This window comes from Pygocentrus nattereri, chromosome 16, assembly GCF_015220715.1.
Source record: "Pygocentrus nattereri isolate fPygNat1 chromosome 16, fPygNat1.pri, whole genome shotgun sequence".
NCBI lineage: Eukaryota > Metazoa > Chordata > Actinopteri > Characiformes > Serrasalmidae > Pygocentrus > Pygocentrus nattereri.
In genome coordinates this window covers 26,170,678-26,194,324 of record NC_051226.1, presented here as the reverse complement: position 1 = coordinate 26,194,324, position 23,647 = coordinate 26,170,678, and the positions used below count along the sequence as shown (strand labels likewise).

The window sequence follows — 23,647 nt, the reverse complement described above, 5'->3', positions numbered from 1 at the left end:
AAGTGAAAATAAGTCAACACATCCTCTACAGGGAACAGACTTAAATATAGCATGTTTCTACAAATTGTGCAAGATGACCGTTCACGTTTTCTATTAACATATTAGAAAATAAAGAAAAACATCTCCTAAAAATATAAAAGCTCATAACTTTTGCACAGGTTGCATTAAAATGTGCAGAACTGTGTTCTCTGTAGAGAATGTGTCCACCTATTTTCACTTGCACGATAAAACATGTAAATCGACCAGGGGCGCACAAAAGTTTGCACGTGTGGCTCTTCCATTTACTATTTTTTATATATATATATATATATATATATATATATAATTTTTTTTTTGTTGCACGCTTGTAGCATACCTTGGCCCATTTTCCACTCTGGAAGAAGCCAAAGTCTGTTGCCACGATGATGCTACACCCACGCCCCTCCCCCTGCATGGAGATCGTTGCAGCAGAACCACACGCTGAGCCAGGCTACTAGCTGTCCAACCGCCGAAACATGGCAGCGTCAGGCAAATGTAAAGCCAAACGAAAATATGAAGATGAACACACAACCTTCTTACCTGAGTGGGAGGATTTGTATTTTTTTATTGAGCGGAAAGGGAAGCCGTTCTGTTTGATATGCCAAACGTCGTTATCCGATTTTAAAGCTTCCTATCTTTAGCGCCACTTTACCTCACTGCAGGCCAAGATGCTGACAGCCTGAACTTTGATCTCCAGGGGAAATTAAAGATGCTACCTGATCTAGTGCAGTCAGTATTTGCATTTGTTAACAAACTCATGCCGTTTAAAACTCATCTTAAAAAAGGAGAACTAACACATTTCCAGTCTGTGTCAAATGCAAGTGCCCAAGCAGCTAAGGTCCTAAAAGGGAGAACTGCACACTATGCAACACTTCTTGAAAGTCTACAACAGAACTTTGAGGAGAGATTCCATGATCTACAGCTGAAAAGGCCACAAATTACATTCCTTGTTCACCCTTTTGCTGCTGATTCAGACTGTTTGAAAACCCTATTGGTGACAGATGAAGCTACATCTCAGATGGAGATGATTGAACTTTTTGAAGATGACAGACTCAGGTCTATTCTGAGTGAGGGAACCCTGGAATTTTGGAAAATCGTGCCTGTGGAGAAGTATCCCAATGTAAAACAAGCTGCTCTGAAGCTCCTGTCAATGTTCGACTCAACCTATGTTTGTGAATCAGTATTTTCCACCCTGAACGATGTGAAATCGAAGCATTGCTCTGTTCTTACTGATACACATGTGAAAGAACCGCTTCGAGTAGCACCAACTGAATATAAGCCAGATTTGAAACAGATTGTGGAAAACAAAAAATGCCAGAAGTCCCACTAAACTCATCTACAACCCCAATTCCAATTAAGTTTTGAATTTGATGCCTGTAACACGTTCCAAAGAAGTTGGGACAGGGGCATGTTTACCACGGTGTTACATCACCTTTCCTTTTAACAACACTCAATAACCGTTTGGGAACTGAGGACACTAATTGTTGAAGCTTTGTAGGTGGAATTCTTTCCCATTCTTGCTTGATGTACAACTTCAGTTACTCAACAGTTCGGGGTCTCCGTTGTCGTACTTTGCGCTTCATAATGCACCACACATTTTCAATGGGACACAGGTCTGGACTGCAGGCAGGCCAGTCTAGTACCCGCACTCTTTAACTACGATGCCACGCTGTTGGAACACGTGCAGAATGTGGCTTGGCATTGTCTTCCTGAAATAAGCAGGGATGTCCCTGAAAAAGACGTTGCTTGGATGGCAGCATATGTTGCTCCAAAACCTGTATGTACCTTTCAGCATTAATGGTGCCTTCACAGATGTGCAAGTTACCCATGCCATGGGCACTAACACACCCCCACGCCATCAGAAATGCTGGCTTTTGAACTTTGCGCTGATAACAATCCAGACAGTCCTTTCCCTCTTTGGCCCGGAGGACACGACATCCATGATTTCCAAAAACAATTTGAAATGTGGACTCGTCAGACCACAGGACACTTTTCCACTTTGCGTCAGTCCATCTCAGATGAGCTCGGGCCCAGAGAAGCCGGCGGTGTTTCAGGGTGTTGTTGATATATGGCTTTCACTTTGCATGGCAGAGTTTTAACTTGCACTTGTAGATGGAGCGACAAACTGTTCACTGACAGTGGTTTTCTGAAGTGTTCCTGAGCCCATGTGGTTAATATCCGTTACAGAATGATGTTGGTTTTTAATGCAGAGCCGCCTGAGGGATCGAAGGTCACGGGCATTCAATGTTGGTTTTCTGCCTTACTGCTTATTTGCAGAGATTCCTCCAGATTCTCTGAATCTTTTGATGATATTATGGACTGTAGATGATGAAACCCCTAAATTCCTTGCAATTGCACGTTGAGAAACATTGTTCTTAAACTGTTGGACTATTTGCTCATGCAGTTGTTCACAAAGTGGTGAACCCTCACCCCATCCTTACTTGTGAACAAATGAGCCTTTCAGGGATGCTCCCTTTATACCCAATCATGACACTCACCTGTTTCCAATTAACCTGCTCACCTGTGGAATGTTCCAAACAGGTGTTTTTTGAGTATTCCTCAACTTTCCCAGTCTTTTGTGGTAAACATGTCCCTGTCCCAACTTCTTTGGAACGTGTTGCAGGCATCAAATTCAAAATGAGTATACAATAAAGTTTATCCGTTTGAACATTAAATAATCTCGTCTTTGTAGTGTATTCAATTGAATATAGGTTGAAAAGGATTTTAAAATCATCGTATTATGTTTTTATGAATATTTTCCACAATGTCCCAACTTCATTGAATTTGGGGTTGTACATGACTGGTAGGAAAATGGGTTTAAAAACTATAAATGTTTGTGTAAATATAGCCTGTGGCTCCTAGTAGTAATGAGCATTTTGTTCTGACTCTTGGTGTCTGAAAGGTTGGCCACCCCTGATGCAGATGCATATATACACCTGGCCTTGGCAAAGGTTTGATGTTAATTCAGCTTTATTTATTTATTTATTTATTTATTTATATTTAAGATAAAAGTTCAGTGGCACACTATATGAACATGTAATAATACCTGTAGTCTTAATAGAATTATACATTTAAGAACAATTTTTGACTTTTGACTTAAATTTTTCAAGTACAACATTAATGATACATTTTGAATCACTATATTTAAGCTTTAAAAAGATTTATTAGCAGATTTTTATCTGTATACATTGCATCAGATTACAGGAATGACTGCTTTTTGTCTAACATGCTTCAGAATCTTGCATTATTTACACTTAAGATCTTTTTCCTCCTCTGTCCAGTCTAGCAGACTCCCCTGAGATGTTTAAATAATGCACAATCGCAAAGATATAAATCCTGACATATTCAAGGTGGGGAGTGATGTCTGCGCATATACACTCTTCTAGTAATGTAAATGACTGTTATTGGCAGTAAAGTCACACAAAATTGTTTGAGTTTCTGGCAAACACAATGTTTAGAAAGTCTGGTTTGTATGCAATATTACCACCCAGATGCTTTTACCTATAGAGGTAAGTATGAAAATACAAAGTATGAAAGACCTTCTTTAAGTAAGAAAAGTCTTGGCAGAAAATTACTTCAGCTGTGAGCTTTTTCTTCAAACAATTAAAAAACCATAATCGTCATTCATCATCATCGTCATCGTCGTTAACTGCTTAATCCAGATAGGGTCGCGGTTAAAAAACAACATATACAATATAAATAAAACACATTAATATAAAATAAAACGTATCTCTTTCATTTCTTTAAATATTGCAGGTAGTTCCACGCTTTTAAATTAAGGTGGGGGTTTCAAAGGGTTCTTTTTGGCCATATTGTTTCCCCAAAGAGCCTTTCAGTGCATGGTTTTTAGTATTTCAGTGAAAAATTAAACTTGGACAATTTCCCACTTATTTCCACAGATATAGATCATTGTACTGAACTGTTTCAAAGGGGGAGTTAACAACACACTTTTCAGACTTTTAACTGACTTGGACTTGAACTGACTAAAAATCCTTAAATGAAAAAATGTAAAAATTGAACGTTTCAGTTGAACAATCAAAACTTTATCAGATGTTTCCGTAGTGATCATTATAGTTAATTTTGAAAAAAATCCAAAAACATAAAAGTATGTTTTGGTAGTGACGTAAAAACATGGGGCAGCATTTTTTGAATGCCGTGTGTAAAGACAAACATAGAGCTCTGCAAGTCAACAGTCACACATTCTTTTTGTGTACACATTCTCAAAGCTTCATTCATCCAGTTGGCTGGCACTCATCTACTTGTGCATACTTGTTGATTACAGTAAAACTGGGAAACTATAAAAATGAGCAAAACACAGTGAACAGCAATTTTAAACAGGTTGACTCCCCAGCAGAATCTGATTCTCTTTCATATTTACTTGGATATACAGTTGTATGCAAAAGTTTGAAAACTCTAGTCACATTACATGTTTTATTTATTTGAATATAAATTACCACATTAAATATTATGATAAACATTGTTTTTCTGCAATTTTCTATCTATACATTTAAGAAAAAATAAATATACTGTGTAAGTTATGTGCCATAACTTCTGCACAGGCCACATTTAATGTTTTATTTTTTCCAATAATAAACAGTAATCATGCAGATTTTTAAACCATAAATTTCAGTTTAAAAATAAAAAAAAAAATATAATGAAACAGAAATACTAAGCGTATAGTGTCCACATGCCAGCAATTAAGTAAGAGAATTTGGAGCAACACCTGTTGGCTGCCCACAACATTCTGTATCCTAAACCTGCACAACCTTTATGAAGACCTGGAGGTTTTGGATATGTATTTATGGAAAAGATTTGGGTATTGACTTCTAGTGTTTGTTGCCAACATTACACTTGTACATCCAGCACTAACCTCAGGAAGCAAAATTTGGACACCCAACATGTCTTGGCTCTAAAACTGTGTTAATTAGATTTTTCCCTGGAATACTCTTTTAATCTCTAAGTAATGTAAAGACTCAATCAATTAAACATTCTTTTTCTGAAACATCCAAGCAAAGAACCAGTTAGGAAATTTAGTTTAAAAGTGTACGACACACATCTCAATTCTCTACACAGAAGATTATTTAAACTGCTAGCAGAAGCAAAAAGGACACTTTTAGAGCTTTTAGCGATGACAAGTCTCACGGGTACCTCCTGCACACTGAGGCCCATTTCCTAAATAAGGGCAGTGTCTGAAACTCAGAGACTTATTAGGTGCTTAGGGAATCCTGCTGGGAGAATGAATGGCAAAGAGCATGCAGATGGTTATGCTAATGGTAGATGGTACTTAAGAAGTTTTCAAATGGACAGGTTAGACAGCTCCAGTGCCAAACCGGCATGATCGTTCATTGTCTCAGCAGGTGACGACAAGCGAAATCAAAGGCCTGCTGGCAGAGCTGGACCCACCATCTCTTGCTTACCAGAGAGAGCGATGGGAGGCTTTTGTGCTTGATCGCCGGCCCTGCTGCCTACGTGTGTTCTTTCATCATGTCGAAGGCGATGGAAAAGAAAGATTCATCAGAGTTGGAGGGTCTGGACATCTGCACTTGAATGGCAGCAGCGTCGCCATTGATTTCTGTTCATTCCCTCCCCCCTGGGTATTTTCCTTCAACTGGCTGTGATGTTCACCTTGAGCCAGAGAAAGAGAGAAGAGAGCATAAAGCAATCCATGAGGTGGTACAGCAACAGCAGTGAGGTGAATAATCACATCCTGGGCCTTTGCTGTGCTGCAGAAACATGTTCCTAATAACCCAGTGACCCGACAGGAAGCAGAAAGGTTCACACAACCAAGAGAATGCAGCCTGTCAATGAGAATCTGAAGCGGAATTCACAGGAGTTGTTTTTGAGCCATATCTAGTATATCTAATTCTGCTTTCTCTGAGAATAACATTTGGACACAGGTAGTAATCTCACTGACAGGCTGTGTGACTGCTGCTGACACCATCCTGCCATTTACTGGGTAACTACCTTCTACAAGGAATGCATTTAGAACTCAAACATATTTGACATTTAGTGTCAAAACAGATGGATTTTTTTTGCATATGATTTTATGTACCCTGTGCATAAAGGTGGTGTAGTTCACAGGCAAAAGTATGTGCACACCCCTCCTAATTATTGATTCAGGGGTTCCAAACTGCCTCTAAAAGCAACATCAGCAGAAGAACTGTAAGTCAGAAGTTTCATGAAATGGGTTTCCATGGCTGAGCAGCTACACAAATCTAGAGCCTGCGCAGTGCCAAGTGTTGGCTAGAGTGGTGGAAAGCACCAGTCGGATGGACAAATCTGGGTTTGGCAGATGCCAGGAACAAGCTACCAACCAGAATGTGCAGTGCCAACAGAAAAGTTTAGTGGAGGAGGGATAATAGTCTGGGCTGTTTTTTAGGGTGTAGGCTAGACCCCTTAGTTCCAGTTATGGGTAATGTTAAAGCTACAGCAAACAAAGACATTTTAGATGATTCCAGCTTTGCAGCAACATTTTGGGGAAGGCCATTTCCTCTTCCAGCATGACCCTGTGCACAAAGCGAGGGCAAGACAGAATTGGTTTGGTGCGAAGGAACTCCAGTTACCAACACAAAACTCTGACCTCAACCCTACTCAACACCTCTGCGATGAACTGGAGCAGTGATTGTGAGCCAGCAAATACTCATTTGACTGAATGGGAGCGAATTCCCCCAGACACATTCTAAAATCTTGTGGAAAGCCTTTCCAGAAGAGTGGAGGCTGATATAACCACAAAGGGAGGGCTGACTCCATATTAATGGCCATGGATTTGGAATGGGATTTCCATGTGTCCGCTTTATTTATTCATTTATTTATTTATAGTTCTTTGTTCTTGAAATGCTGTTGTGGTCAATGTTTAACCTCTAAAAAATCTGAGGCTTTTTTGTATACTGAGTCTTATTGTTCAGGGACCTCAGTGTGGCGGTTTGTAAGTTAGCTAATGTTTAAACACACTACAGTGATGCTGCCAAGAGTAAGAAATTACAAGAAAGAGGGGGAACAGCACAGTTTGCCAAAACTTATCTTTCATGATCACAGCTGAAACAACTGGCCTGGCCAAAGCATCAATAGCAGTCTCATGGTTATAGTCATAGTCCTAGTCATAGTCATTGCCAATCCTCAACTGTCTACAATTTGAATTAGCTAGAAATGGCACAACTATGAAATCATGGGTTGTCTGGAGATAGCACCAGTTATGTTATGTTATGTTATGTTATGTTGTCATAGGTTAGATAATTAGCATTATTTATTGAATTTAATTAATGTTAGCTGGAGAGAGCTTTTTGATTTCTGTATGAAATGTGCCTCTGTGTTGAGGTCCTAGCGAGCAATGAGATACTAACCTTCTGTCTTAAACTGTTTGCGCCTCTCACAAGTGCAGAGATCAAACGGAAAACGCATCTTTCCTTTATATCAAAACACAATGTACAACTACTGAGATAAAAACAGAATTTAATCCTTTAAGGCTGATTCCAAAATGTGGCTGATGAGCTCTTCTCCTTTAATAACTGATTCAAACAGAGCTCTAAATGACTCACATTCTCACTTGAAGAAAATTTACAGTGCATCTAACAGTAAAGGCCCAATGTATTGCATACTCTTCTACATTATAGAGACAGTTTAAACATTTTTGTACACTGAACAATATAAATATTCACTATTTTTCTCAATTTCTATTTTCAGTACATTAACAACTATATGTTTATATACACAGATCAGGCAAAACATTATAACCACCTCCTTGTTTCTGTGCTCATTGCCCATTTTATCAGCTCCACTTTCTATATAGGTGCACTTTAGTTCTACAGTTACAGACTCTGATACTTTGTTAGCCCCTGTTTAGCCTGTTTTTCAGTGTAAAGGACCCCATGGACCCTCACAGAGCAGGTACTATTTGGGTGCTGGATCATTCTCAGCACTGCAGTATCACTGATTGTGGTGTGTTAGTGTGTGTTGTGCTGGTATGAGTGGATCAGACACAACAGTGGTGCTTCAATTTTTAAACACTGTGTCCAATCACTGTCCACTCTATTAGACACTTCTACCTTGTCAGTCCACTTTGTAGATCTACAAAGTCAGAGACAATAGCTCGTCTGCTGCTGCAGTTTGTGTTGGTCATCCTATAGTCCTTCATCAGTGGTCACAGGACGCTGTTGGCTGGATATTTTTGGTTGGTGGACTATTCTCAGTCCAGCAGTGACACTGAGGTGTTTTAAAACTCTTCTGATGGCAGATTTAAAAGGGTTTAAGAGGCAGTTGCCCAAGTCTCAGATCACCAACAAGATGTTTGGTTTGATAGGGTTAAACAAAATGATTTATAAACGCACTCTTAGAAATGTTAACTTGCTTGCTCCCATACAAAGATAAAAATCCAGCTCACATCCAGTTTTGTAAATCATACATACTTCCATCTAAATAATCCCATTAGTGCATGTGAAACAAATGCACAGTTCAACAGAAGGACCTGGAAAATTGCATTTTATGGCTACTATGAAAACAGGCTAAACCTAAGCGCTACAGTTTATTGACAGTTTTGCATGACCTACATGACAAAGTGCACGGGTTGAAGAACATTTCGCTATTCCATGTCTCCATCTCTCTAACACGCTTGCCTTTCCATTAAATGTGAATGCTAACCAGTGTAAACAAACTGACCTTTTGCTGTATAAGTGTGGCCTCCTATGCTGCGATTTGCCAAAAGTAATGGTGATATTTGGAAACTTCAGGAAAGGTATAAATCATCCCCATGTCCTGGCTTTTGCATGGATCAGACTGGCATTATTTTAGACAGGGGTTGTTATATTAAAGCATTACTATGCTAATGGAAGCTGTAAAAAAATATCATCAGCTTGACTCAGAGACACTTCACTTCTTTTTTGCACCCTGAACTAACTAACTCTCTCTCTCTCTCTCTCTCTCTCTCTCTGTCTCTCTGTCTCTCTCTCTCTCTCTCTGTCTCTCTGTCTCTCTGTCTCTCTCTCTCTCTCTCTCTCTCTCTCTCTCTCTCTCTCTCTCTCTCTCTCTCTCTCTGTCTCTCTGTCTCTCTCTCTCTCTCTCTCTCTCTCTCTCTCTCTCTCTCTCTCTCTCTCTCTCTCTGTATCTGTGTGTCTGTGTCTGTCTTTCTTACTGTTGTGAACTTTTGTAAATCCTCTCATTCAGAGAGTCTGGCTGCAGTGGGATTTGGAGATATCAGAACAGAATGACTCACCTGTAAAGCTCACTGGCTCCCTCTGTGGCCACAGTTCCACATAACGCAGCTTGGGCACAATGAGTTAAATGTTTCTTTTTTTGTTTGCAGCTTAACTCTCCCACATTACTGACTGATTTCTGGTTATGTGGTTGATCATGTAATCGAAATGGAACATTAACCTGCGATTGGGAACAAACTGTGAAATAGAAAAGATTTTTTCCCTGCCAGTGGACAGTGTATGTCATCTAGTAATTATCTGTATTTATGACCACCTTCTTTAGTATTGATTTTTCACTAAATGGTAATGGAAAAGTAATTGCTCATTTAATAAACTGTTACTTTTGAATGGAGGGTTGTTCAAATTTAGCTAGAGAAGGAGAAATGTACTAAATGTTGATTTTTTTTTTTTTTTTTTTTTTTTTTTTTTTTTTTTTTTTTGACATTCTGAAACGAAGCAAAAATCAAAATGTTCCATACGACTGTACATATCAGTGGTGTTGCAACAAACCCTTGTACCTCCTAAATGGTAACTTTACAGGAGAAGGAAAAGCATTCTGTACTTATATAATGTATCAATATAATGTTTTATAGACCATTCCTGTTGGTCTGTTCATCATAAAATTTGAACACAAGGCAAAGGCTAACTGGACTAATCAAATCATGTTAAAAATAAAAAAATACGTAACATTGTAGATACAAAGTTTTTGTCACACTTATATGACACCACCAAGATATACTGTTGCAAAAGTTGAAATGACATAGTCTGTTGATTACTTACACGTCCTCTACAGAGAACATCTGCAAATATTACAGCATTACTGTGCATGTGCTGAATCTAACATGCTGGGACAAAATAAATCATAAAATTTGGCCTGTACAAATGTTATAGCACATTTTGTATTTAATGTTTTTTTTTAACTGTTAAAGTCAATTTTATGTTTGTTAAAATCAGCAAATGAACAGGGTGCAGAAATGGCCATATTTAGATATATTCCCTGTATAGGATCTATAGGATTAACTCATTTTCACTTAGAAAATTAACAAAACATGCCATGTGATCAGGGTTATCCAAACTTGTAAATGAGACATGCTAAAACATGTTAACATGTTATCAGTGCTTTATCATGAGAAATTATTAAAGCCACTATTGCTTTTTAACACTAACACATTTTTTATGTGACCCTTCAAACTCTCTACAGTTCCACCCTGAAGCATAGCTGCACATGCTCTGTATGTTGCTATGATTAAGCCACCGTTATTCTCAGATACAGATTTTAAATAGAAAGAACTTCAGTCATTGGCTCTCCTGAGTTCTTACCAGCTGCAATTATGGTGTAAAAGTGTTAATCACTGAAGCACATTGAGTCTGAAGTATCATTGACAAGTGAACACATTATAATGCCAGTAATATCGGTAACATTAGCAGAATACACTGGCCAGTTCTTGCAGGAGAACTGCTACACTCATACAAGCTATTCTTGGATGACAGGAGTGGGACTCAATCTGGTCTTCTGCTGTTGTAGCCCATCCTCCGCAGTGTTTGATGCCTTGTGCATTCAGGGATACTTTTCTGATCATCACTGTTGTAAGGAGTTTGAGTCATTTGAGTTACTGTAGCCTTCTTGTCAACAAAATCTGGAGATTCTCCTTTGACCTCTCTGATCAACATGACTTTCACTCCCACACTGATCTTGCTGCTCACTGGAGGTATTTTGCTCCCTTCTTTGTAAATTTTAGTCTGTTGTACTTGAAAATATCAGATCAGCAGTTTCTGAAATACTTAAATCATCTGGCAGCAGCAACCCATGCTATGGTCAAAGTCACTCAGAGGACATTTTCCCCCATTCTGATGTTTGATGTGAACATTAACTGAAGCTCTTCACCCGTGCCGACCTACATTAATGCAGCGTGCTGCTACCACATGATTAACTGATTGGATAATTGCATGACTGAGCAGGTGTAGAAGTGTTTCTAATAAAGTGGCTTATGAATGTAAGTTGGTTTGTGAGAACATTTACTCAGATTATCAGTCTGTATACATGCGTCAGTGGTAGAGATGAAGATGCTGAGATTTTCGTTGGGAGTGACAAGGATAGACAAGATTAGAAATGAGCAGATCAGAGGGACAGTGAAGGTGGAGCAGTTTGGAGATAAAGCCAGAGAGGCCAGGTTGAGATGGTTTGGACATGTGTTGAGGAGGAATAGTGGATATATTGGTCAAAGAATGTTGGAGATGGAGCTGCCGGGCAGAAGAAGAGGTAGACCTCAGAGAAGGTTTATGGATGTAGTGAAGGTGGACATGGAGATGGTTGGTGTAAAAGTAGAAGAGGCAGTGGATAGGGCAAGATGGAGGCAGATGATCCGCTGTGGAGACCCCTAAAGGGAGCAGCCGAAAGAAGATAATGCGCTACATATTTTCAATGGTAGACAGGTCTGGACTGCAGGCAGGCCAGTCTAGTACCTGCACTCTTTTACTTCGAAGCCATGCTGTTGTAACATGTGCAGAATGTGGCTTGGCATTGTCTTGCTGAAATAAGCAGGGACGTCCCTGAAAAAGATGTTGCTTGGATGGCAGCAGATGTTGTTCAGTTTTACTCCTTATTTTATTCTTCCCTTCTTCTTTCATTACCTCAAGTGATGAGGTACCTATAGTTATAACATGGTGTGCTGGAATCACACACTTGTTTTGGTGACAGAACTTTGAAACAAAGCCCACATTCATCAGAAAATGGAGATGCGGGAAATTAACAGTGAATTGATTCAGGAATCAAAGGGACGTTCAGTTTGTCTCCCCAGAAGTACTTTTAATTATTCGGTGTATAATAGGCAACATTTGTGACAGAAGGATAGCAGCAAGAGTGAAAGGGAAGGTTTATAAGACAGTAGTGCGTCCTGCTATGATGTATGGTTTTGGAGACTGTGGCTCTGTCTAAAAGAGAGGAGGCTGAGCTGGAGGTGGCGGAGATGAAGATGCTGAGATTTTCATTGGGAGTGACAAGGATGGACAAGATTAGAAATGAGCAGATCAGAGGGACAGTGAAGGTGGAGCAGTTTGGAGATAAAGCCAGAGAGGCCAGGTTGAGATGGTTTGGACATGTGTTGAGGAGGAATAGTGGATATATTGGTCAAAGAATGTTGGAGATGGAGCTGCTGGGTAGAAGAAGAAGAGGTAGACCTCATAGAAGATTTATGGATGTAGTGAAGGTGGACATGGAGATGGTGGTGTAAAAGTAGAGGAGGCAGTGGATAGGGCAAGATGCAGGCAGATGATCCGCTGTGGCGACCCCTAAAGGGGCCGAAAGAAGAAGATACTTGCGTCAGTGAATTCTACTTCTCAGAATCATTTCTCACTCTTCACTGATATAGTGAAGATGACTGAACAGAGTCCCAGCACAGATGCACTCGTGTCTAAGCAGCAATTTATAGCTGTTTGTTTGTGTGTGCTATGTATAGGTTTAGGTCTTTGTTCCTCATTAGTTTTATGGTAATCACGAATTTCATCCCCTGTGGCAGCAGTCAAAGCAATGTTCATTCATTTCGGTGCTGTCCATAATATGCACTCAAACTTAAAACTGAGTTGGGTTAGGTTCTTGTAATTCATCACCATTATCAATATATCTCTGGCTAGGACATGGTCTTTCTCAAGCTTTCTACTGAATAACTGAAGCCCTCATTGAACATTCGCTCTGAACAGATCCATCACTTTGTACATCCCACACAAAAGGAATTTGTGAAAAGGAGCTAGCTAGAGTTTGTGTGTTTTACACTGTCATTCTGGCACAGATGTGAGAGTTTAGTTCTAGTAAGCCTCTGGCCAAACTCTGAACAATTGTGTCTATTTTAGCCTGAGGCACTGCAGCTGTGCTATTAAGATCATTTGCACAAACATTAGCACAGACTGGTTCAAGCACAAGCTCTTATTCCTGTGTAGGATTCAATCAAGGTACCTGCTGGTGTGGATGATGATAGCTGACTGTTCAGTGTAACTTCTGCCTGGGAATGCAACATAAAATTGTCACTAGTATTGTGCTTAAGTCTATCAAATTACAAAAGCCTTGAGCTCAATCTATGCACAAAAAACAAAAGCATATTTGTTGTGAAAAAGATCTTGATGAATTTAGGAGTTGCCAATATCTGTGTGCAAAGGCCTATTTCAGCATCTACTACATAATAGGCCTGTAACGATGAACTCCACCCATGATTTGATATTGATTCGCAATACTGGGCTCGTGATTTAATATTGTCATGATATTTTGAAAAAGATCATGAAGAAAAGACAAGACTATAATCATGTGGTTGCTAGAGCTTGAAATAATGAATTGAAATTGACCTGGCAGCTCACATCCAGTGCATGTGGGTTTGGATAGGATTTCCCAAATAAGCGTTAGGCTTGTGATTTGATGTTCATGTTCTCACATCCCACCATCAGCAGATATTACCCTCCATTAATTTGTGCCTTAGTTTTACTCTAAAAGATTTTACCCTGCCTTTTGCCCTGCTTTAGTTTTTGTCCTTACTTTAGTTTTCCTCCCTACTTACCTTAAATGACTTTCTCATTTGGCATACTGGAGGCACACACCTGTAAATTTAGTGCTGAGATCCATGAGGACCACACTTGTAGGGAAAATGAATGAGATTCTGAAAAGTGCATTCAGACTAAACAACATTTAACATGTTGACTGAAAGCATACATGCATTTGGTAAAGGGTCATGTACGCTTGATTTTGGACAACTGATTTAATAAAATCATATTATTCCATATTATTTATTGTTGCATTTACCCATGATCTGATGGTGTTTTTTAGTGTTGCTGTGCAGTAATTTATCTGGTGTTATCCTTAGAAATATGAGGATGTATTTGGCACTTTTGGATGATGACAGGCTGGTTTGGATTTTCTTGTCAGTTCTTCATTTAGAAGAAACTTGATAATGTGGTTCAGGTTAGGTTTGAACTCAAAATTGATGATGTGCTCTGGGTCAGTTCGCGTTCAGAGTCAAAACTTGATTATGTGGTTTAGGTTGGGACTTAAAATTCTGGTTTAAGTCTGGTTTGGACTTAAAATTTCTCGATGTGTTTTTGGTCGGGTTTGGTAAGGTCGATTTTGAATTTAAAACTTGTAGTGGTTTAGGTTGGATTTACAATCAAAACTTGATGTCGGGTTAGGGTCGGGTTTGGTCAGGTCAAGTTTAGGTTTAAAATTGGATGATGTGGTTTGGGTCAGATTTAGACTTAAAACTTGATGATGTGGTTTGGGACAGGTCAGGTTTCAACTCAAAACTTGATGTGGTTTGCATTGGATTGAGAGTCCAAAGTTGATTTATGTGGTGTAAGTCAGGTCAGGTTGAGTTTGGACTCAAACACCTATAATGTAATTCAGGTCATATCAAGTTTGAACTCAAAACTTAATGATGTGTTTGGGGCCAGGGTCAGACTCAAAACTTGATGATGTGGTTCAGCTCAGGTTACAGCTCAAAACTAGATGAGGTAGTTTCATTCATTTCAGATTTGGACTCAAAACTAGATGCGTTTCAGGTCAGGCTGGGTTTGGACTCGAAAGTTGATAATGTGGTTCAGGGCGGGTTGGTTTTGGACTCACAAATTGACGACATGCTGTGGGTTGGGTTGGGCTTAGACAGAAAGTTCATGGGCTGTGTTTTGGTTCGGACCAAAATTTCATGCCCAATTAAAGCTCTAACTCTTGCACAACATACTAACAACACCAGTGCTATTAATTTACACAGTTAATTGATCAATTGTAAACTTTAGTTTCCAAGAAAAAAAAAACAAACAAAATTGATTTTCTATATTTTGATTTATAATGTAAATGTTGACGAAATGCAAAGGGCGAAACTTGTAAGTGGGTAGGTGCAGCGCCCGGGCAGTCTGTGGCGGCACATAACAAAAACACAACTGGATGAGTGAGAAATCCGACTGGCTCCCTCTGGAAAAAATGCCAGGTTAGGAGTAACAACACAAATGCTCAGAAGAGCCATTTTGTCCTTTCAACAAAAATCAGACCACCTTGGTAGCTGCAACATTTAATGTCCAGTATGTCTCAGTGTGTGATGATGTCCTAGTATAGGCTAAAAAATATAAACAAAAACATGGACTCACTTTGCTCTGCTTTCAGCTTTAGCTCAGCTATAGCCACTTTCCTCCCCTTTCCATTGGGAAACTTTTCCTCAGACGTAGAGCAGCTTATTGTAAAATGTCTCTCATCATTCGGCTGTTTTACGAGGCTGAAGTGGCTTCTAATTCTCCAGCTTCTTGTTCAAATGTTTCCTCTCCACCTTAAATTCTGACTGAGACGTCGAGTGTAAATGCGGCACCATTTAAGTTGGAACGGGAAAATTCGATAGAGAAGCGACTTTATCATCACAGCTGTAGTTTCTGACAGTGTCTCGTTGCAGATTTAACATACCAGGAAACCAACCGCGCTGCTTAAGAATGCGAATAAATCCCTTCGTCTTCGAGTTTTCGCACCTCCCGTCTCAAAGATATTTTACTGACACAGTGACCCCTGACTCTCTACAAGGAGACCAAATCTGGAGTTATAAAATCACTAAAGAAAACGGGCAGGATGGCTGTAACAGGTGCTGCATGGACATCCCTTAACACTGGATCTTATTTCATCTAACAAATGAGTGGCAGCAGCGTCTCGTGTTCCAAACATGCGCAGTGAATGAGAACCTTCCAGTTTACTTACCAAACCACTTCCATTTGTTTTATTAATAAAAGATATTGGAAGTATATTCATTATAGATCATTACCAATACTTTGCTTTAAAAGTACCAAGTCGTCACACAGTGAGGAAAAAAAGAGACCCTGTATAGAAAAAAATCATTTTTTAATCATTTTATAATCGCAGCTGTCTGAACCGAATGGTGAGGTGCCAAGATATTCCCACCCCTAATATATAATATCTCCAACCAAGTAAGAAATTTTCACTATAAAGCTACCAAATAGTCTCAGCCCATAATTCATGCTTTAAATCAGCATGGTTCACTTTAGAGGATTTGCTTACCTCCTGCCATCTGTCACATCTGTCATCATTTTCAAACAGCAGTAGTTACTCAGAAGTAAGCAAACGTGCCATAAAAAAGCTTTTTAAAAAATACCTGCTAGGATTTAGATAAACTGTCTAAAGCCTCCAAAAAGTTTTTTTGACACAGATGTACAGTTCAAGAAACACTTTATTTGATCTAGAATTTTTTTCATTCTACAAATAACCATTTTTGGCAAATTATTGTTATTGTTAACACATTTTAAAATATAACCTGCAGAAAATGTAGCAAAATTTAGTCATGATTATATGTTTGTCATTTGATCGTTGTCATTTTAAGATATATGAACATCAAAGAAATTCATTTTCTATGGTAACTGCCTATATTTTCCCATCCAAAACATTTAAGATCCTTTCCCCATTTAAGATCTAAAGCTTCCACAACTGAAGGTATTAAACATCCTCCTTAAACATCCATAGATTCAACTATGTTTTTTACCCTGTGCTGATTTGTGCAGCTCCTCCAACATGGCTGCTGAGGGACCCGCCAGTCCATCTATTCTGCGCCAGAAGCCATCAATCCTCCACATCTGTCAGTCGTGTTGCTTCCTGTAAGTGCCACAAGCAGCGGAACACACTAAATGAATAAAAACAAGATTGAGAATGAAGTTGAAACCATTTATTGAAACCATGGAGGGGGATATGGGGGCTGGGTGGGGTGTTGGGGGTTCAGTCAATCTGTACCTCTTGTGCCAATTTCAGCAAATCCTTTTTGACGCACTCAGTTGAATAAAAATGAGGCTGCCATGGTGGTGGGGGCCATGGAATCAATCAATGATGACAGGAACTATTAGATGGCAGCTGGTGACACAACATGACGTTTACTGAGCGGGCGAGAGCACACAATTTCACCTCCACTGCCGAGACGACTCCTTGGGCTCCCTCTCCATAAGATAACGAGCAGGAACACATCATGAGCACCTGCAGTAAAATAGCTAGGCGTTTCAGGCACGATTGGTGTGACGGGTGACATCTATCTATATGTCATATTGTGTTTATATCATTATGTTGACTGTCCCAGATGAAACTATGAAGAAAAACCTTCAGCAGCTATATGTTTAGATATGGCTCTGTGTGCTAACTGTTACACCACATTTACATGTTGGCAATAGGTGCTCAGTTTCTAGGGGCAAACCAGTTTTCCATTGCTTTCAACAGAGCAGTGACAAACTGCCACTGTCAGCGGTGATGGCAGCGTACACAGTGGTTAGTGGATAGTTCAGAGTTTGATTTTTTCAACTCTTGAAGTCCAGGCATAAACATTATTCTACAACAAAAGCATACGGAACATCCTGACTTTTTTCTACTGTAAATAAACGGTTGACGCTGCTTAAGCTCTCTTCTGATTGTCATTCATTTCCACTGGTTACACTGTCCCCTGGAATCGATTTCATGGCTGCATGCCACCATCCATGGGGCATGGAAAGATATTTTTTTTGTACATTGACATTATTATTAACATGTAAACACTGCCACCCAACATCAGGCCAACACAGGACAACCATTTAACACTGATCGCTAGCCAATGTCAGGCCAATGTAGGTGAAAATGTCATAGGCCTGGTGAAAATATCATTGCCCCGCTGTTATTTGCCATTATTATTTTAGGCAAGCAATGTCATTACCCCAACATTGGTCCAATGAATACTTCCTATATATACTTCCCAGATGTAGACATTGATTGACAGGATTTTTGTCATTTTTTGACAATTTTTGTTATTGCCTGCAATCATTTCCAACATTTAAGCTTTCAATGTTGTATTTTACACGGAGGCGTGTTGGGTAGCACTGTCGCTTCACAGCAAGAAGAGCCTGGGTTTGACTCCCTGGCTGGGTGACCAGGGTCTTTTCTGTGTGGAGTTTGCATGTTCTCCCTGTGTCTGTTTCCTCTGGTTTTCTCCCACAGGCCAATTGGACATGCTAAATTGCCCCATCTGCCCTGCGATGGACTGGCGACCTGTGCAGGGTGTATCCTGCCTTCTGCCCAATGACAGCTGGGATAGGCTCCAGCACCCCCCACAACCCTGAGGGAGAAGTGGCTTAGAAACTGTGTGTGTTTGTTGTATTTTCTGGATATCTTCTGAAAAACTGTGGTTGACTAATTTCAGGTGAGGTACATTCTATGCCTTTTTTGGCACAAGGTAAAATAGCACTTCAACCACTGGCATTATGTAAATGGCTGAATTCAAACTTCAAATTCAAACACACTTGTATCTCACAAACAGACTTCATTATAGATGTAATGGACAGAGAACTTTCTCAGTCATGAAATTGTATTGTAGCAACTATTGTAGCTGTATGATACCAGCAATATTCCAATTCCTAATTGTTTATAACAAGAATGGCCTTTGGTAGACTGTGAAAGTCTATATTCATGTTTTGCATGGTTCTTGCAAATTTAAGATGAAGACTTGAAAATGTCACAAACATCACATAGTAAAAACAAGTTTCAGTGAGGCCATAAAAAATCCAGAAAAAGGAAAAAAAGAAAAAAGTCTGCATAAACAAAAGGATATTATGCAGGACGGCACAATTCCCCTGCATCAAAATTAATTGCTTCGATAAATCCGGGCCTGAGGCTATTGTTTTACCAAGACATATTCTGATTCAACAACGGCAGGAGACTTTTACTGGGCCATGTTTATCAAAGTACTTGGAAAGGGACTGCTGATCTAAGATCAGTTCCTCATTGCCTTATTAATAAAGACAATAAAGACAAAATGCTTTATGGATTAACACTCGTCTTTTTAGAAGTGACAGCAGAACCTGTCATGAAACAGTGAGTTCTCATAGCTGTTCTGAATTTGCATATAAAAAAACAGTATAAGCAGCCAAAATTAGGCTATGAATGCAATTGTTTTCATAACTTGTTTTACTGTGGTGTGCAGAAAAAAATGCCTTTTTTTTTCTTTATCTGTGTAATTTCACATAGATAAAGTAGTGTAGATTAGAGTAGCATGATTAGCTCAACTAGAAAAAAAAACTCACTTCATCTTGAGGGCTCATTAATCAGTAGTAATCAAATTACCATCAATTTTCATAAATAATGAAATGAACCCACAGTGTATTATAAATTAGTAATTCTCATGAGATTAAAGTTGTGCTACGGCACTGGGGGATCTAAATGAATCAAAATAATATTATATCTTAAGGACAACCTTGTTTTCTCTCTTGCATGTTTTCTGAAGGACATTGCAAATTAACATTTTAGGTTTTCTTATGAGTTGAATTTCTGCTCACTGCATAATGTATATTACTCTGTATTAATGTACAGCAGGGTCCAAACATCTGAGACCACTAGTAAAAAAGGCTTTCATGTTGTGTTCTTTTCTAAAGTAATAAAATTTTTTTCAACCACTGTCATTATATCCCCCTTTTGCTGTACACTGAGAACATACAATCATTTTCTTATTTGTGAAAAGTTTTACTGAAAAATTTCAAAACAAAACAAAAAGACTATATGAGAGAACATAACAGATACACACATAGACACACAGATTAAACTAAACAAGTCACTTGCTGCAGACCAAGTGAACACACCATCGACCTTTGCTCAACTCAATCTGGCAGAGGCCACTGCTGTACCAAAGCATCCATAAAATGGTGCAAGAATGTTACGCTTGTCCTGGAATACATTTCAATATTGATTCTTAACTGTCAAAGAAGCTGCTGTTAATATTTTTTATTTATTCTTATTTTTTATGTCTAAGCAGAAATAAGACTTGTTGTAAAAGGACGATCAACTTCTAAAAGAAAATAAAGCTAGAAAGTCGTTGTTTCCCAGAGATAGTTCACTGGTAGACACTGCCAAAGAACCAAGAATAAGTAATTCAAGAGCATTTAAAGTGTATTAATGAAAAGTTTCATTTGGAATGTGTCTGCAATTTATAGTGCATCAGCTGTTGAGCAAAATTTTTTTAGAGGAACTGAACATAATTCCTCCAGACTGAATCCCACTCCAGATCAAAGTCCTTGATGGTCACAGGTCAAGATTTTCATACATTTTCAATAAATGATTTACAGTAGAATTAATTATTTTCACAACATTCTGTTCTTCCACTTGTAGATTGTTTAGAGCCGGGTTGGCAACATGCGGGAGCTGCAAGCAGCTCTTTTACTGCCCTGTTGCAGCCCCACAGCAGAAGTAGATTTTTAGGTCAAAATAAAGCTCTGCTGATCCTTCTAACACCGTTTTAACAAGAAAGTCTTAAACTCTGGAGTTGTATAGCGTATAACAGCGAATTCACCCTTTACCCCCGAAGGCTGCCATGCAGACCTCTGGTCACCATAGCAATGCAGACAATAATCTTGTCTAGTTGGGCAAAGAGAGGTATTTTAGATGAACATCCATACTTATTTATTATACACTTATTTGCATTTTTAGCACTCCCGCTCACTTCCTTGTATATTTAATCTGCAACGAAAAACTGTGAAACACTAAAAAGTTGTAAAGATGAAGTCAGATTTTCATTCTTCAGATTCGGGTTCTAATTTTTGCTGTTCCACCATAAATGGTGCAGCAGTTGTAGTCTGGCACCTCAGGTACCAATTAAGATGTAACAGGAAAACAAGAATCCGATGAATGAGGAACTGATATCTGATGTTTCCGCTAGCGTCTCTACTAATTTTCCTTTGTTACATTAGCATTAAGCTAATGGTGCTACACCTTCATTTTCCTACACTGGGATAATGCTACTTAAGATCTAACCAAAACATGGCTATTTGAAGCATTCACTGAACCACTGAAATGGGCAGGGCCTACTGCAGGACCAAAGTTTTATTACACTCTTCTATGTCCTAAAAATAGCTCAACCAGTTTGCACTGAAGTCCCTGTAGTTTCTGAAAAATAAGCCTTAGTATGTAAAAAGCCTGGGATTTTAAAATATTAACTCATTCTTTACTTATTATTATATTAGTTTTACAGTGAATCATTCAGTAAGTACAGTAAATATTAAAGCTCCTGTCTGTGACGTCAGATCTGCCAAAGTCCTAATCAGAGTTAGCAATATGTATATGAAGCTACTCACATTCTCCTCCTCTGCCTTCAGCCTCTTTGCAACTGTTCAAAGCTAGCTATGACTTTTTTATTTGAATGGATTACCTGTTTATATTTCTCCTAAACCTTGAATTTCTTTGTTTTATGTGTATCTTAATTTATTATTATTACTGTTGTTGTGCTGTCCCTGGAGAATGGGCAAGTTTTTTTATTTATTTATTTATTTATTTTTTTTATCATGTTTCTAATAAAAAGGGAACTTTTTTTTTTTTTTTAGGGAAACGTGGATCAGGGCTCGTGAAGATGTAAATTTTGCTGAAGATCAGTTCCACAGTTTTAACATCCTTATCGATTAAGCCATTCTCTCTTTTCCTTTATGCCAGTTTCAGCCTCTATTGGATATCAAAACTGCTCAGGCAAAACTCAGAGTACGTTATTTAGGCTTAAATTTGATTAGAGTGCTTGTTATGAAGGTTGATTACACAGTTGTTTGTAGTGTAGCTAGACACAGCTTCCTAAATTACTTGTATTAGCTACCTGATTCAGGATCCTACTATGAGTGATTAACGTCATCTATGAAAAAGCAATAGCTAGCGGACCACCTTAACTGTAGGAATAAAACGATATGCATCCTTAGTGTTATGTTAGCTACCTTACCCTCAATCCCCCACCCCCAACATCAAGTCAGTGTTTCCCTGCAATTGTACTACAGCATAATAAGATGCACAATAAATGGTGCACAATAAGACACGATAGATTTCTTCATAGTGACCACAAACATTGGCACAACAATGTGTTATGTCCAAAGACATAACTAGTGAAAAAAAATCATAGAAACTAGTTAAACGTTTCTGTTGGTTTCTGGTGGTGTCCAGTAGTCATTCATGGTATTTTGTGTTTTCCTGATTAATATCACATTGTAAAAGATACTAATGATTTAACCCCTTAAACATTCCAGGCTTATTACAGACGTATTATTCAGTTACTACAGAGACTTCAATGCAAACCAGTTCAGCTATTCTTTGGTTATAGAAATGAGCATGTAAGGGGTTGGCAGGTGTTCAGGGACCCTTTCCAGGTGCATTTGACTGTTCCCTAATAGGATCTAAAGGTGTCCTATAGGAAACGAGTGGGCTCTAATAGTAGCCATTAGATCAATTCCCATTAGAGAGCAAAACCCATCAGGTTTTAATCCTAATGGTCTTAATGGTCTTTTTTTTAGCATGGCTGCCTCTCAAGCATTGCAAGAGCACAGTTCAGCTGTTGGACTTCTTGCGACGGGTATAATGTTAGTGTTGCTGAGCACAGTATGTCCATGATCTACCCGGCATAAGATGAAAGCTCGAGTTCTTCAAAAGTAATTAGATCAACTTACTATTAGACAGCTTGTTCTCTGTTTGGCACATTTTACCCACTATTCAGAGAAAGACCGAGAAGAGTCGTCACTTTTATTGTACATTATGCATTATTATGCAAGGGGCTTTAATGGAGGAGTGCTTTAGCTGGTTAGCTATCTTTTAGCATAGTTGTTTCAAAAATAAGGTGCCCCTCGGTTCAACCACATCATGTTCACATCATGTTGATCTAACCATACAATTGGTGGTTCATAAGAGCAACATAGCAGTTCGGTCACAGCAATGTTTTTTAGTGACTTGGCACATTGATCCAGAATTCAATGTTTGGATGGTTGTAAATGTGCATATATTGAGTATTTTACATTTGCTTCGAAGGTGATCAGATTTTAGGACCGGATCTGTTTTATAATTTGTTATTCTGTCACTTCTCTACACAATCGAAGTATAGATACCACAAAAAGCTATCACTGTAGTTTAGCTGTATGCCATTGTCTGTCCTGTAGTGGAGGGAGTCTTTCAGAGGGCGAAGGCACTGAGGACTAGCAGCAATATTTACTGGCTATAAAACAGCTCCTATCTGCCAGTAATGTTATTACAGGAGAAGGCTGTGCATCACTGAGGAAGACTGAGAGGAGTTTGACACTGTTTGCTGTTATTTCATTACTTTCTCTATTGCACTCCCTGACTAGAGTGGCACTCTATAATGGAATTTTAACTTCTCTGCTATAGATATCTTCCAGGAGAGACATCACAGGACTTTCTCTGAAATTAGATCGCGTGGAGCATAAAAATCATTTGTTTGACATAGATTCCTTGACAGACAGACAGCCAACCAGACATTCTCACTTTTTACATTTAGAATTCTGACACAAAGCTCACACAGACCACATTTCCATTTAGTTTCATGTGAAGAAGAGCCGGTATTTAACTTTCTGGGCTCTGTTGGAGATCAGCTGTCAGTCAATGCGTGCGGAGAGAGAAAGGGCTTTCGAGGATTTTTTTTCTTTACCAGCAGGTGCAGAACTAA

At 38.9% G+C, this 23,647-nt stretch overlaps 1 long non-coding RNA gene across 1 annotated transcript in view; it reads left to right on the top strand.

Annotated features, from left to right (window-relative positions):
- The window catches only part of LOC119265357, a 38,676-nt gene extending 21,799 nt beyond the window's left edge, over window positions 1-16,877 (top strand). The window contains exon 2 of the long non-coding RNA XR_005131591.1: window positions 16,728-16,877. This is a non-coding gene — a long non-coding RNA (uncharacterized LOC119265357). The remainder of the gene's footprint in view (window positions 1-16,727) is intronic.
- The last annotated feature ends 6,770 nt before the right edge of the window (window positions 16,878-23,647 follow it).